This window comes from Opisthocomus hoazin, chromosome 9 (genome assembly GCF_030867145.1).
Source record: "Opisthocomus hoazin isolate bOpiHoa1 chromosome 9, bOpiHoa1.hap1, whole genome shotgun sequence".
NCBI lineage: Eukaryota > Metazoa > Chordata > Aves > Opisthocomiformes > Opisthocomidae > Opisthocomus > Opisthocomus hoazin.
Window position 1 is genome coordinate 22,177,219 of NC_134422.1, and position 15,983 is coordinate 22,193,201.

General features: G+C 40.7%; 1 protein-coding gene across 20 annotated transcripts in view; it reads left to right on the forward strand.

The window, feature by feature from the left end:
* Positions 1–15,983, forward strand: part of B3GALT1 (beta-1,3-galactosyltransferase 1) — a 224,801-nt gene that overhangs the window by 25,678 nt on the left and 183,140 nt on the right. For 2 of the 20 annotated variants that reach the window (XR_012765045.1, XR_012765046.1), the window contains exon 1: positions 15,547–15,661. The exons of 16 other annotated variants lie outside the window; for them this stretch is intronic. The gene's annotated coding sequence lies outside the window, so the exon portion shown is untranslated. Of the gene's footprint in view, positions 1–15,546; positions 15,662–15,983 lie in introns of those variants that run through there. 2 more of the 20 variants (XM_075430748.1, XM_075430742.1) reach the window with 2 other exon arrangements.

Here is a 15,983-nt window from a genome sequence, read left to right on the forward strand (position 1 = left end):
CCTTCCTTTTATCACCGATGTACCTATAGAAGCTTTTCTTGTTGCCCTTGATGTCCCTGGCCAGATTTATTTCTGTCATGGCTTTAGCTTTCCTAACTTGATCCCTGGCTGTTCAGACAATTTCTCTGTATTCCTCCCAGGCTACCTGTCCTTGCTTCCATGCTCTGTAGGCTTTATATTTTTGTGTTCGAGTTTGTCCAAGAGCTCCTTGTTCATCTATGCAGGCCTCCTGGTGGTTTTGCCTGACTTTCTCTTTGTCCGGACGCATCGCTCCTGAGCTTGCAGGAGGTGATCCTTGAATATTGACCAGCTTTCTTGGGCCCCTCTTCCCTCCAGGGCTTTATCCTATGGTAATTTACCAAGCAGATCCCTGAAGAGGCCAAAGTTTGCTCTCCTGAAGTCCAAGGTATTGAGCTTACTGTACACCTTCCTTGCTGCCCTCAGGTTCTTGAACTCCACTGTTTCATGGCCACTGCAGCCCAGGCTGCCCTTGATCTTCACATTCCCCACCAGCCCCTCCTTATTGGTAAGAACAAGGTACAGCATAGCACCTCTCCTCGTTGGCTTTTCTGTCACTTAGAGAAGGAAGTTATCATCCACGCAGTCCAGGAACCTCCTGGATTGCTTATGCCCTGCTGTTTTGTCCCTCCAACAGATGTCGAGGTCCCCCACGAGGACCAGGGCTTGTGAACATGAGGCTACTCCTATCTGCCTGTAGAGGGCCTCATCTGCTTGGTCTTCCTGGTTGGGTGGCCTGGAGCACGCCACCACTGCAATGTCACCTGTCGCTCCCTTGCCTTTAACCCTGATCCATGAGCTGTCAGTTGGCTCCTCATCCATCCCCAGGAGGAGCTTCATGCACTCCAGCTGGTCACTGACATAGAGGGTGACACCACCTCCTCATCTCCCCTGCCTGTCCTTCCTAAAGAGCCTGTATCCTTCCATTCCAACACTCCAGTCACAGGAGACATCCCACCACGTCTCCGTGATGCCCATAAGATCACAGGCCTGCAGGTGTGTGCACGTCTCTAACTCCTCTTGTTTATTCCCTATGCTGCATGTGTTTGCATAGAGGCATTTCAGTTGGGCCCCTGATGGAGCTGACTCACTGGCAGAGTTCCTCTGTGCTGCCCTTCAGGTGCTCTTCTGCTGACCTGTGATCTTTCTCCAGGCTCTTGGCATCTGCTGCTGGGACTGGCATCAGACTGGCAGCAGTTGAATGGATTGAGGTTCCTGTCCCCTGGCAGCTTTAGTTTAAAGCCTTCTTCACCAGCTTGGCAAGCCTGTGACTCCACCTCTGAAAGATGGAACCATCAGCCTGCAGTAGACAAGGTTTCTCAAAGCTATTCCCGTGGTCTAAGTAGCTGAACCCATGGCTGTGATGCCAGTTTTGTAACCGTTTGTTGATTTGCCAGATTTGACTGACCTGTTCAAGACCCTTCCCTTTGACTGAGAGGACTGATGAAAAAACTACCTGCGCTCCCAGGTGAGTCCCTCACCACCGCTCCCAGGGCTCTCTAATCCTTCTTAATACTCCCTCAGGCTGCTCCTGGCTGCATCACTGGTGCCCATGTGAAACAACAGCAGTGGATAATAGTGGATTGTATGTGGCTTAGTAGTCTCTCGGTGACGTCCCCGATACGAGCCCCTGGTAAGCAGCACACCTCTCCAGGGAGTGCGTCAGTTGGCAGATGGGTGCCTCCACACCTCTCATGGGAGAGTCAACTGCTGCTGTCACCCGTTGCCTTTTCTTAGTTGCCCTGGTTGCTACACGGGGAGCAGATCGGGCTGCCTCAGTTGTCTCCAGCGTCTCTCCTGATGTGGTGGGTCTTCCATCTTCAGCCTGCAGAACGGTGAAGTGGTTTGGCAGGGGCATCTCAGGCTTTGGGGGGAGTGTCTTTCTCCTGATGGTCCTTGCTGATGCAAGCTTCCATTCTTCTGCACTGCCCCCCTCCCTTCTGTGTGTGCCGGTGGAGGAGTTTTTGGCTGTTTGGCCGTGGGCTGCGAGTCCGCTGCAGACTGTGCTTGGAACCAGCTGTCTTATCTCCTTCCCAGCCTCCCTGATGTTTTGCAGCCTTCTCACCGCCTCCAGCAGCTCAGGCACCTGGTGCAGGAGGTCCTCCACCTGGGCATACCTTTTGCAGGCAGGTCTGCTGCCTGCCCCTGCCCCAGGGGAAAGGTCTTGGTGCTTTCTGCAGTCTGAGGTCTGCGCTGCAGCCTGTCCCTTCAGCAACTCCATCTGGGTGGAGACATCGGCCACCGCTGGGGTAGATGGTGTGGGCTCCCCAGCCGGAGCTGCAGCCTTTGCTCTTGGACAAGTACCCACCGTTCCGCCTTGAGGGTCAGGTAGGATGAGTGCCCTTGGCTGGTGCAGATGGTCACGGTGGTTTAGTGCAGACTTGGTTTTGTTGTTGTGGGTTTTTTTAGCTGCCAGCTAATTTTAAGGAAACTTGAGATCAGCATTTCCTTGATGATAAATGAAGCAGGTAGACAACTAAAACAGAGCTCTTTGTCTGTTCTTCTGAAGTATGGGACTGGTTAGATTGATGACAGCCGCAAAACAGCACAGTCGTTTGCACTTTCCTACTCTCCTGCTGCTGTGTTTGGTATCGTAAGATACGGGGTCAGGATGGAGCTCCAAAATTAATGATTCCAGGACCTTGGTGAATAGCAAAGGGGTTTTTGTTTGCCGGTTTTCTGGATAGAACGTGATGCAGTACAAGGATCGTCCAGTAGTGCCGTGTGGCGGATCCCTTCTATGCCTGCATTAGAGAACTGGCAAGGTGAATGACGGAGTTGCTGCTGCCCATTCCTAGCACAGAAGATGGGCGCTGTGTGTTGATTAAAATGGTGAGTGCTTGTAAGCCAAAAGAGAGGCCTCTAAAGCCACAGACTGGTCCTATGCATTTGTCCATACTGTATGCTTTGTGTCCGTGTGTCTGGCTGGTGGACAGCCTGCAGACTACCTACATGCATGAATTTAATGCCCTAATATTGCCCTAATATTTTTTTGGCTCCACCTGACAGACAGATAGTAACTGCCTTAAACAGTGATTTGTCCAAAACGTTATAAGGAGTTCTGTGGTTTAATCTGGTATGATCTAGACATTCAAAACATAACAGAAGGACTGTACTAAATATATATTCTGTAGTCTTCATGAATATGTTTGGATACAAAGTCCTCTGGAATTAAAAAAAAGTGTGTCTAATAAAGATACTCCTCTTTGATAAGTTTAATTTTGCATTGTTTTTCACCAAAATCAATGGCCCTCCAGATAATTACTTTTAATTGAAATTCAGAATCACCATTAATACTAATTAAAATTAGGATTACTGTTCTGCCATTCACAGTCTTTGTTACACATCTGATGACAGATAAGATGGTTATGAAATATCAGTATTGTACAGGATTCCTTGGCCTTGCTGCCAGTCCTGTATCAACTGAAGTGCAAAACTTGGGAAGGGGGGCAGTTGGGCTTCTGACTCTTTGAGAAGAGCATCTCCCTTTGACAGACCAAGCTGTTCCAAACCACGAGTCAAGAAAGATGGTTAATAGGTGTGAAAAGCAGTTGCCTGCGAACCGTGGCCAGCAATAAAAAAGGTTGTGGCAAGATTCAGGCAAACAGTAAGGCAGAGAAAGGAAGAAATGAAGAAACTGTGGTGCAGCCGCTATTTGTTTACTAGTAACCTCACCTAAACTAGTTGTCCTGTATAGAAAGCTGAAGGAAGTAGTCATTCGATTGTTTCGGAAACCTCCAAAAAAAAACCCCTTGGAAAAGCTATTGCTTTCTGCTTCACCATTTAACATCTGAAGTATTTTAATGTAATTCTTTTTTATTCCTGAACACTGGAGTACTTTGTTTAGTACACACATCTTCATACAGAGGAAATGAAACTGAAGTTGACACATGGATAAATGTCTAAATTAGGCTGTATGATGATAAGCATTTGTAGACTGTATAGTATGTCCAAACCATTTTTTTGTACGGAATGTTGAGAGCCCAGTACGCAGGAACTGTGATGGTGATTTGTACCTACAGGAGGTAGAATAACGCAGGCGGCAAATAGTGAGAACGATCCTGTTCAAGCCAAACGAATACCTAGCCTGACTAATTTGGGGGGCAGAGGGGTGGAAATGTTACTACAATTTTTAGAGTTTTGTTCTTCGTATGAATGTCCTGGTCTATCAGTCATCTTTCTTTAACTGAAGCCAGCTGGCAGGTGACACTGCAGTTCATCAACCACCAGTAAATAAAATGTTATGCTCCGGAAAAATTCAATTCCCAAAGCCCAGCCCTAAAAATCAATAAAGCTTCTTCTCCAGATAAAGTATTTCTTATGAACATTAAGTTTTTAAATACAGCATTTTTGCTCACTTTTCTTAAAAACACAGATAAAAACTAAAACCAAATTAAAATTAAAAGCTATGGAGCCTATGGGACTAGAAACTAGAAATCTGTTTTTAATTTTCATAGACATTAAACTGTTTTTTCATAAAGGTTAACAACAAAACTCATTTAAAATTAGTAAGGATGCAAAGATTTATTATACAAGCCTTTAAATACTAAAACCATGTTACGAGTTTTGAATAGTTACAATAAAACCTTATTGTCACGTTCTGAATCTCCTGTTGCCACATAAAACATCACAAGACCAGTTACTCTGTTGTACAGGATTTTTCTACTTCATTGAGGTGTATCATAATACACCAAATAGTCTTTGTCAGTCAGTACCCAGCTGTGGTTTAGTTTGGAATGTCAAACTATAAAGAGCTAATAAAATCCAGGTTAATCTACGTTAGTATTTACATCTTTCCCTGTAAATATTTTGATGCAGTCTTATCCAGAAGATGGCAGAGGATTGTGAGCAGTCCCGTCGCGGAGGCCGAGGGGTCTGCATGCAAGGAGTCTGCAGTCCACGTTAGCTGCCAGACAGTGCAGCCAGCTTTTCCACCTCTTTCTTGTTCTGAAATATTTTCTTAATACGCTCAGTTTAGTTATCCAAATATTTATCTGGAACAAACTGAAACCCAATTCTGCTATCGATAACAGAGAAAAATTTAGTTGGTCTCTGCACTACCTAAACTTTTGAAGACATAAATGGTTATGTTCTAGCTAAGTCTTCTAATGAAAAGCATTTACTTTTCCATCTAAGAAAAGTCAGTGTATCAAAGCTGAAAATTAACAGATTATATGAACTTTTCTGGCAGTGTGGTTGTATAAAGTTAAACCTCCGGGAATTCTTTGTGTCACCTTCTATTTCTGGCCAGTGACATCTGTAGTCTACAGTGTTGCAGTTTTAGTCTCAGAATTACTGAAGTAGTCAGGCTGCTTTCTGTTAACTTTTAGGATATTAATCATTTGATGCATTCCCTTTCTTTCTGATCTCTTCCAGCGGCCTCTTGAGCTCTCTACCTCAAAGAGGTTCCTACAGCTTGCTGTTGGTGCAAACTGAGGCCTTCAGCCCTTCATGGCATCAGTGGAGTCTGATAACTTTACTGTGTAATCATCCTTAAAAAGATTCTGGGACCTTCATTGATTGGCGCTGTATGATTAATTGTCCACTTGCTCTGTATTCTGTATACAGGGTGGATTGTATTACTTTCTAATCCCATCCTCCTCTTCAGAGAAGCCTGTGCCGATCTCTGAGGCGGTAATCTATTCAGACCCTGTTGCTTCAACCCTCGTCTGAGAGATGAACCACCACACTTTTAAGATGAATCTTGAATGTAATCAAAGTATTACAAAACCCAGAAATATCCATATAGAATTCTAACAAATTGATCTGTTGGAGAGCTCATGTGCACTAACACACATTTTTGCTCAAAGAAAGATGTGTTATAATACAGGAAGGAAGGAGTGTATTTTGTTCATGAGTCAAATGCTTTAGTTTGGAGGGTTTTGTCTGGGTTTTTTCTTTTGTGTTTTTTGAAACTGGGCTGCTTGAGTGCTCACAGGTTTCTGGATGGGAATAATACTAGTGTTCTTAATACTTTCAAATGTTATGGGGCACATTTTCAATAGGAAAGAATTATCATTTCCATATCTTGAAGATAAATCACAGATATATTATTTGATCAAAAATGAGATATAAAAATATCTCCAAGAAGAAGATGAAATTTAAAGAACTCGTCATCAGATAAGACCTAGAAATAATCTCAGATCTTTGTGTTAGAATTGAGCCCATTCACTAAGTTAAACAATTTGGAGTAACATTGACGTATTTTTGAGAGTTACATTTTCTTAGCCTACAGCTGAACATCAGGAAGGACATTATATTCTGATGTATTTGGTATATCTTATTGAATAAGTAGAAATATATTGAAGCTTATATTTCTAAATAGCATTAACAAGGAGATAACTGCTAAAAATTCTGCCCAGTGTGTGGAACAAGCTATTTGGGGGGTTACTTTTGTGTCAGCTCTCTCTTTATGCTATAGATGAAAGATAGTTTTCACTAAAGGAAATACAGAAATACAAGGAGGAACCTGAAAGTCAAGAGAACTTTTTTCCCAGTTGTTTTTGCTTGTCTGGCAGTAGGATTTATTTTTCTCTGCTGAGTAAGGTCTTACAGGCACTGGGATTAAAGTACAGTATTTCTTGTGGTCCCACGCAGAAACCCAGTTTCAGTGTGCTGAGAGCGTCCCATCACTGGCCCTTTGTTACCCTCAAGCTGGAGGTGACTGGGTTTTGGCTTACTGGCAAGGCCCCCCGCAGGCTCTGCCCGCAGGACTGTCCCTGCCTCACAGAGCAGCAGAAGCCACTCCTGGCCTCATACACACTTGCAAATTACCCATCTGTGTTCAGAAGGCAGCTTTTCTGTAAATCGTTGTTTTCATTTCAAAGCTGTTTTTGTCACTGAAAATCTGTGACGTTTATTCACGGTAGCTAATTGTTACAGCATATGAACTTGCTGTTGGGAACAAATAGTGTTCCAGCACCTCTGGGAACAGTAGCATGGAACACCATGGTGCATTTGGAAAAATTTGGGGCACTAAGTTGAGGCTCCCTCTGGTTCTAGCTAGCTTCTGAGGGTGAAGATCCCCTCGTTCTTCAGCTTTTGAAAAAATGCCTACACTGGAAAAAGGAGAAGCTGTGAGGAAAACATGCACAGCTTTCTGTTTTGAAAGCCTATGGAAAACGTGAAACTAATTTGTTTTGCTTTGTCATCTGGATGATAAAATACATACTGTATATCTTATTAAAACCAATGATAGTATTGGTGCACAGAAATGAGGAAAGCTGTATTGCACATGTTCTCCCCTGATACTAACATTTGCTTTATTCTTTTGTAATTCCCATGTAAATAGAATTATTTGTATGTTAACTGTAAGCAGAAGAATCAAGACCCTTCTACCGTGAAAAAATCTAGATCATCTTCTGACAAGATCTTTTTTTCCCTCTCACACAGATGAGAGGGGGTCAGTCGGTGAGGAGGCTCGTAGTTTTTACGTTTCCTAAAAACAGTGTGGATAGAAGGTTCCACTTATTGAGCCTGAAACCATGTGTGACCGAAAACATTGGCACAGCAACCTTCCTAACATTATTTAGGGGTGGAACACTTATTATGTCATCTTCCTCATCACCCCCCACCCCAGGCCTGCTGAGGGTTAGAGCTGGAAACACAGAGCCCAGCATTCAGCTGTGCTCTTACAAGGTGTGAGAGTCCTGACCAAAGCCAGCAGTGGGAGTGACTTAGCAGATAAGGTCAGGCAGAGGATGTTTCCTACAAAAAATGTTGCTACTTCACCCCGAGGCAGTCGGCCCTGTCACCCACACCTGCCTTCACCATTTTTCCCCGACATAAACCTGACCTTTTTATTCTTGAAGCCTGTATGCTGACTATACACATGTGTGTCCTGGGCAAAGAAGATAAAGGGAGGAAAGGTGAGCTTCCATTATCTAAACAAACATTTAAATACCTAAACAAAGCAGCCACTTCCTTAGTTTGTTCCATATTCTGGTGAGTACCTTATTCTTGACTGTATTCGTAGCCATTTTGCCAAGGAAGGTTCTACATTAAGATCTAAAAGACTTATATAAATATATCACCCTCCAGTAGTTATTCTTGGTTTTACTTTGGTGCTATTCCTGAACCACCTCATGCGTGGTCTGCATCTACGCGTGCAAGGGTGCACCAAAGTATGTCAGCGATCCCCGGGGGCAAGCCGGGCTGCGTTACACTGAGTACGAGGAAGACTGCTTCCATTACGTGCGTCCCAAGGATAATTCCTCTCAGGGGAGGCATGTGGATTTCCTGGCATTAATTTCTAACAAAGATGTGAAGTTTTGATGCTCCTTTTCAGCCTTGAATTGGCTAGCTAAGGAAGCATGATGCTGTTTGAACCCTCTCCAAAATCCCTTGAGGTGATCCACTCCAGATCTGTAGCGAAATGTCATAACCTCTTTGGGTATGTAACAACCCAACTCTCTATATTCATTACATGAAAGCGGCACTTTTTTACTCTGCTCTTACCAAACCTATCCCCTGATATTCGTGTGAAAGAAACATTTTTACACCTTTTAATTCCAGTTATATTCTGAAGAGTGAAGCATGGTGAATTTTAATTCAATGTCTCCTTTTTGTCTCCCTGAAAGCATCAGTGAGCATGCAGAGAATGCAGGGAGACGGTGTAAGTTCTGGCTGTACCTTTAATGTACTAAAAGAATCCTTTTCTTCTTAATGATAATATATGGCAAAGAATGAGCTTCAATGGACTGATTGGTTCCAGGTACTCTAACCATGTGCTTCAAATGATAACAATGAAAGCAGAGTTTTTAGGGATAGGAGTAAGAAAAGAATGTATTTAATACATTCTTTTAAAAATAACTTCATATCCATTCATTTTATGGGAACTAACATAACCACACACTTTTAGTACATATTCAGTTTCTGCACTAATCTAGGATTTTGAGTTTTTGTCAAAGCATCCCTGCTGTACCTTTGTCAAGCAGAGTTTGAATAAAATGCCTGAATAGAAAGTAAGAGACACTAAGGAAGAAATCAAGCCATACAAAAAAAAAAAAAAAATCACATAGTAACTATAGAACATATTTCAAAATGAAACGAAACGAAAGCTCAATGATTTTCCAGTATGCTCTCCTGGCACTAAACCCTCATCTGTGTCATCCCTGCTATAATAATGAATTAAAATAAATTAATTTTCCATTTTTATTGTTTGTTGTGCTCTCTCTACTTTTACTGAACTTATTTATTGTTATTGAGTTGGCTTCCATGAAGCTGTGATGTATTTTGGTGGAAAAGACAGTGTATGCGTAGGCTTCTAATCTTTTAAAATAGGGAATATGTTACTAGAAAAAATGGGAAAATTGGTATCTATAAATTGATGTAGCTGGAAATGGAACGTCTAAGCTTATTCTGAGGTATGTCTTATTATCAGTAGAATTTTGTGTAACGTCAATCAAAACACATGGAAATGAAAGTACAAAAGGAAAATTAAATTCTTGTGGTTTTCAATTTTAATAAATGTTTCATTCTTAGTGGAGAACTAGAGCATCTCCCCTTCATAACTATAAACAAAAAGCAATAAAAATGAGTCTGCGATTGAATGAGGATCCTGGTAAAGGAGGCTGGAGCCAGAGGGGTGGAGAGCAGGAGGATACTTCGGACGGTGACAACTCCAGGTGATGAAATGCGTGTGTGTGTATGCACGCATGTACTCGGAAGGAAGGACAGAGATGAAACAGGAGAGGCGGGCAAGAGCTCATTAAAAGATAGATGGAAAACAACTGTCTAGAAAACAGAATTAAGCATAGCCCAGCAAGGAGGTTAAGAATGAAGCCTGGAGAAGTTGGGATTGTTTCCTAAGTAGACTGCTGCTACTCTACAGGCAAGAGCTGTGTGACTGCGGTGAGACGATGGGAGCAAGACCAAGGAGGAAACAAAGCAGAAGTGGGCAGATAGCCCACAAAAGTGGATTATTTTTGAAAAGGACAAAAGTCAGATTTGGAAGCTGAGTTGGCATTATTGCTTACCTAAATGTATACTCTTAAAGCTCCCAGAAACCTGACCTTGAGCTTTTAACTTTCCTGTTGTATCAATGTAAGGAATAACTCAAAGTTCTAAATGTTCATTTGACGATCAGTGTTTCAGCTAAGCCAAGTGGATCCCACAGATAGGTAAGCAATTGAGTTGGCTGGCACAGTACAAACATTTTACACTTACATACTGTATTTTAATCACTGTTTTTGGTCTTAACACTATTCACAGTAGAAATATGCTTCTGGACAGTAGTTTTGTTAGCTTGAACTGATGCAAGCAGCAACAACATATTCTGTCGTTTTTAGGTTTTTGTTTCTTTAGTAACAGTTTAGTACCACCTGCTAACAATGAAGTCTGTAGCACGTTTGCCGGAGAAATAATTTGAAATGGCCACTCACCCCTTTCAATGGCCTCTTTTGACAACAATATAAACCCACAACTTACTTCGTTGGGTAGACTACATTAGTGTCATCCCATAATTCAGAAGCAGAGCACAGGCTGATGTAGGACACCGGGCATGTGCACTGCTAGAGAGAATGGGGGGCCCCAAAGCATCCCCTGCGGCAGGGCTGCATGAAACCCGTAGAAAGTATTGAAGTGTATGGAATATAAAGCTCCACGACAGTGTATTAAAACAAATGATTGCATCACTAAATCCTGGTCTGTGATTTTGAAGACATACAGAACCCGTGTGTTTCTGTATGTGTCAGGAGAACTCGTAGAGTTAAATTTATATAATCTGACAATGTGCAACATTTGTAGAATTGCAGCTGGCTTTTCATAGGTATTCTCCAAATATAAAATATTTTATGCGCTGAAAATCCTGAGGTGAAGCTGTTGAGAGTAATTGTGAAAATACAGCTTTCCCCAGGAGTAATACGCTTTTGGAATCAGATTTTGAATACTTTTTGTTATGAAGAAGATAACCTACTGTTTGAAGAGAACCGTACGGTTTCTCAGGTTTACATAATTATACCTTCATCTTGCCAGCTCGCTGTGGAAAATATCATAGTGGAAGATAAGAAAATGTTTTAAGGGTGATGGAAAGTCTGGTTTTTTTTTCCCAGAAAAATCATTGGTAGTCCTCTGTTACTGTTTTAAATTATCTGTCAAGACACACAGAAGAACACTTGCCATTTTAATTTTATCACAATCAGGAAAACACTTCTTTCATATTCACATACAATTACTACCTTAAGAGAACACTGAGGTCATGAAAGAAGGAAACACAACCACAGCAAACCTGTGTGTCCTCGTAGCAGTGTTTTCCTCTGTTATTCCCTGAGCGATCTTTGGTGCAAATGCAACCTGCACTGTTAAGAACATGCATTTCCTGAACCTGGAGTTCAGAAGGATTTCCAAAGGCTTCCTCATCAAAATGTGGCTTTTTGCAGTGAAAGCTGCAAAATTGCCTACTCATTGCAGGGCTACTAAAGACACAGAGATGGATGACTTTGGATCAGTGATGTGCTTTTGGTATAGTATTATTTTAGCGATAAAGCAGAGAAGGAGGAAAAGAACAACCTCTCAGTGCCAACATACGACAAAATTATGCAGACACATTTGAAAAGAATTAATTAAAAGACTGAACACATGGCAAAGGAGATTTGAGAAATTTGTCTTCCAAAGATTTTATCAAGTTCACTTCTGAGAACAATCTAACTCCTAAGGCAACCTATTCCCAATTAAGAACCTTACCTAAGGTCTATTAGCATTATGCAAAATTTAACCTGGATGATTGCTCAATTAAGTCTTTGTATGCCTAATGGCAGATCCCTCACCTTGCAATGGTGACCTTTGTATCAGAGTCTTATTCTGGGATCAGCATGGGCTGGCCACCAGGGAGAAACACAACAGAAGTAAACAAAAACCTGGAATGTGATTCAAAGCAAAGCTTTTGCCTTCCTTTGCCATAGCTGATGTTATTTAGAGTTTTCAGAAGGGGATACAAAAAACCAGTTTTGGTAACAGAAGTTTCCTATAACTCTGTTATGCTTTTGTGATGCAAATTTATCTCATAATTCACGGACCATAGGAACTGCTACACCATACAGCAAACTCCTGAAGAGTCACCATTCATTGATGAGTTCTTTTTATATCAGCGTTTTGACAGCGGAACAGTCTTGTTGAGTCTACTAACACCTAAACTATAGTGGAAGGCAATCAGGTCAGACTGGGAACTCAAATTGTCATCATAGGAAATAGCACACCTAATAGAAACAGTACCTAGTGGATTAAGATACCCATTCAGGGAAGTAAAACGTCAGGTCCCACCAGGACAAGGGAAAAATCTACTGCACATTGTGCTTGTATTATGCTTATGTTATAAAGCAAGCCCTTTGTCAAAAGTGTGTTCTAGTATTCTCGAAAAAGAAGAACTTAGTAATACTAAGGATTTAGATTATTTAATTTATCTTTTTAAAAATCAAAATATTTATCATACTGAATGCACTTGAAGTGAACAAATTTGGTGTAAAGATAGTTATTTAAAGAGAGGTAATATTTTGTCTCCGAGAGTAGTAGCAGTACATGTGAAAAAGCCAATGAATTCTGTCATGGACCAGGATTGTGGTTCAGAAATGGAAACATCTGTCTTGGCAGGTTCACTGTTCATTTCTGACACCTGGTACAATATTGAGCACTTAAATTTATGGAAGATGGTGGTCTGAAAATAAAGCAGTATGCTTACATCTACAGAAACCCCTTGTGAATTTCTTCTCAGCTGATTTGTACAATGTTTTTACTTTTTAGGAAAGAATTTATTTCAGAAAAATTTCTTACAAATGCTTCCTTATACATGGATAGCCATTCATTCTTCATGCTTGTAATAATTATATGAAGTCTACCTAGAAGCCTTTTGCATCTGTTACAAGACTAGGCTGTTCTGGTTTTCCTTTGTATTTGATGGGTAATTTAATCTACAAACGGAAAGCGTATTTTGCTTGCATATTTTTTGTAGCAAAAGCTGACATTTTACTATAGTTTTTTGGCACTGAAACTTGCACGTCTGCTGTTGGCTAGAAACACTCTCCCACCTACTGAAAGAACAGTAGAAACCTGCATTTTTGAAATTGCACTCAACAGATGAAACAGGTAGACTTCTTCCATAACTTCATTTTTCTGTATTGTGGTTTCCTTTAAAATGCTAGGATTGTATAAAATTGGTCGTACAGCCCTTACTGGAAACAAGCGTTCTTGTTTACTACTTCCCTTTCTACTCACTATAGAAACAAACACAGACAATTGCAGAAATCCCAGGACTGTTTATTTGCACCTTCCATAGCTAGTGTCCAGAAGTTTTATTTGTTTTGCTAGCTTTAGTGAAAACTGACCTACATGTGTTATTCTGTAGTTTAGCAAACCTTTATGGAAAATAAATGCTGAAATACAAAACCCCCCACATTTCTTGCAAGTGCAAGAATGCTATGTAATATTTCAAAACTGGTCAGCTGCAGTGCCACAGTGAAATAGCTTGATGCTAAGAACTGTACAGTATTTGCATGTCCATTTAACCTTGATTGTCCTTCTGGGTGCTGAGCACTGAAAAATCAAAGCTAGTTTGTTTAAATGCTTTCATATTATTCTGTGTACCTACCTTATGGGACCCACTGCCATATTTGGGGGAAAAAAATACCTATGTGATTTCAAGCGAAAGTCTCATTGGAATTGAAGTAATTTGAATAATGGCCAAGATTTTCAAAAAGACCTAGAGGATCTCTTGATTTCTCCTGCATGAGAAAGGCAGAACTGACATGCTCAAGAAGCATTAATTAGCTAGTCTAATTAAGGTTTTATAAAAAATTACAAATAAATGACTCTATCTTCTTTTGCATGAAGCATTCTTTGTTCTACCCTGTTAACGCTTACTTGTCGAAAGACCACCCACAGTGGCAGGAGAAGGGTTTTATGACTTCGGCATAGACTGAGGTGCAGATGAAATGCAGAAAATCTGCAGTCACCTCACAGTTTTGGTATAGGCCTGGTTTTGGTGCAGTACAGCACAAGCACCGCAGGCAAGTTCCAAGAAAAGTTAAATTAGAGGGACTCTAGAAAGTTGTAACTCACTATGCTTTGGGTACAAATAAAAGCAAAGTCCTGTGCAGCCTGCTGTAGGTGACCCTGCTTTGGCAGGGGGTTGGACTAGATGACCCACAGAGGTCCCTTCCAACCCCGAACATTCTGTGATTCTGTGAAAAGCTGTAGGGGGAAAAAGACTTTCAGGGACATGCTTTTAATACAAATTTTGCAAAATATTTGACTCTCTGGAATTTTAAATGACCAGTCAGTTTAGCTGGACCAATATACTGACTTCATTTGATTGTATTTTTTCTAACAGAAAAGTTTGAAATGTGTTTATGTGGTACAGGAGAGCTGTACTCAATACACAGTGTTGTAATGTCTGGACAACATTTGTAGCAATAAAGATGGGAGGTGTGGATGGTCCACATTTAAGATTGTTAAGAACACTTGTGAAGTCCCTATTTTACCCAGTCTGGATTTCAGTTTATTCTTCAGAAAGTGGAGGGAGAGAATTAGAAGGGGTAAAAAAAGGGGGGGGTGAAGACAACTAAATGAGCTGTTTTACAAGATTACTAAAATGTTGTAATTGCATAGAATTGTCTGTAACTAGATAGAAAACTATGTGCCAGTGGAGATGTAGCATGAAGTTACTTCAGACAGCTGTTCTTTTCTGCCAGAACAGGCTGTACTCAATTGTGTAAAATCAGAATGATATGAAAGCATGTTTTTAATTTTTACATTTTAAGCCTATAAATTAGCTCTCACAATTTATTGAGATACTGTCTATATTTCTACACAGTACTGATTGTTGTGGAAGAAAGTGTTTTGAAGAAACTGATAAGAACTAGGTTTATTTTTCCTAATTCCATGCTAATTCATTTAGGCAAGACCTAGATGTTCAGCTATGGCTGAGGAAGAAGGCGAAGCATCTATGGCGAGACAATGGCTTAGCAGGCTATTAGCGATTTCTGGAGATGTTCTAAGGTAATTTGTAAGAGAGGTGTTGTCTAGTTTCCTTTCCTCCTCAGCTGACATAATGTCTCTGACCTAAAGAGACTGATGAAATCTGTAATTCTGGACTGGACTGATCAGGACAGCCTGCAGACAGATTGAACCAGTACAATTCAGTCTTCATAAATGCTGAGTTCACTTTTGAGAGAAAGTGTGGGAAAACTTGTTTGTTCTATAAAAACCATTTTCTCAGCAATGCACCACATAGATTTACAATGTCTTTTTCTTCTAGTAGCTTGGCATATTGATCTTTGGTCACTGCACTGTATGGTAGCCCATCATCAGTGAACTGCTAAACTGGCATTTCTCTTTCAGAACAAGTTAACAGTGAAATCCTAGCTCATTAATGTGAGTTTCCCCGTTGATTTCTGAAGCACCTGGACTTTTCATAGTATGAAAAAGTTTTACAGGCTAGAATAGCTACATGTTAATTACTTTGTGATACCTATAAATTTATAGAAACAGAATGTGTAATTCGTATAATTTCATTTTTTTGATAACTCAGGGCATTTTCTGAAGAGGAAAACATGAATAAGTAGATAAAAAGGTGAATAACTTCAAATAAATGCACAAGGCAAGAAATACGTGTCTGTATGTTCAGTAACCTGGAGTCAGCCACCACTTAAAGGTAAATCATGTTGTCTTTCAAAATAAACACAACAAAATGTAGAAAGAGACTGTGAGTCTTTGTCTTTAAGAAACACAGGAGTGAAGGTGATACAGCCAGATTTTTTTTATATCTAATATGAATAGCCAGTAATTCTAATGCAGGTGAGGGAAAAGAAAATGTTCCTGTAAAGCTGATGTCAATCTAAAGAAAGAAGAACGGAACGTTTGTCTAAAGCGCTTCTCAGTTGCACAGAGACAAGGCAATAAGTAGTATTGTAGTAGAATCATTTGCAAAGATAAACCTTTTTCCCAAAGAAAGTCACAGATGTCTATATTATTAA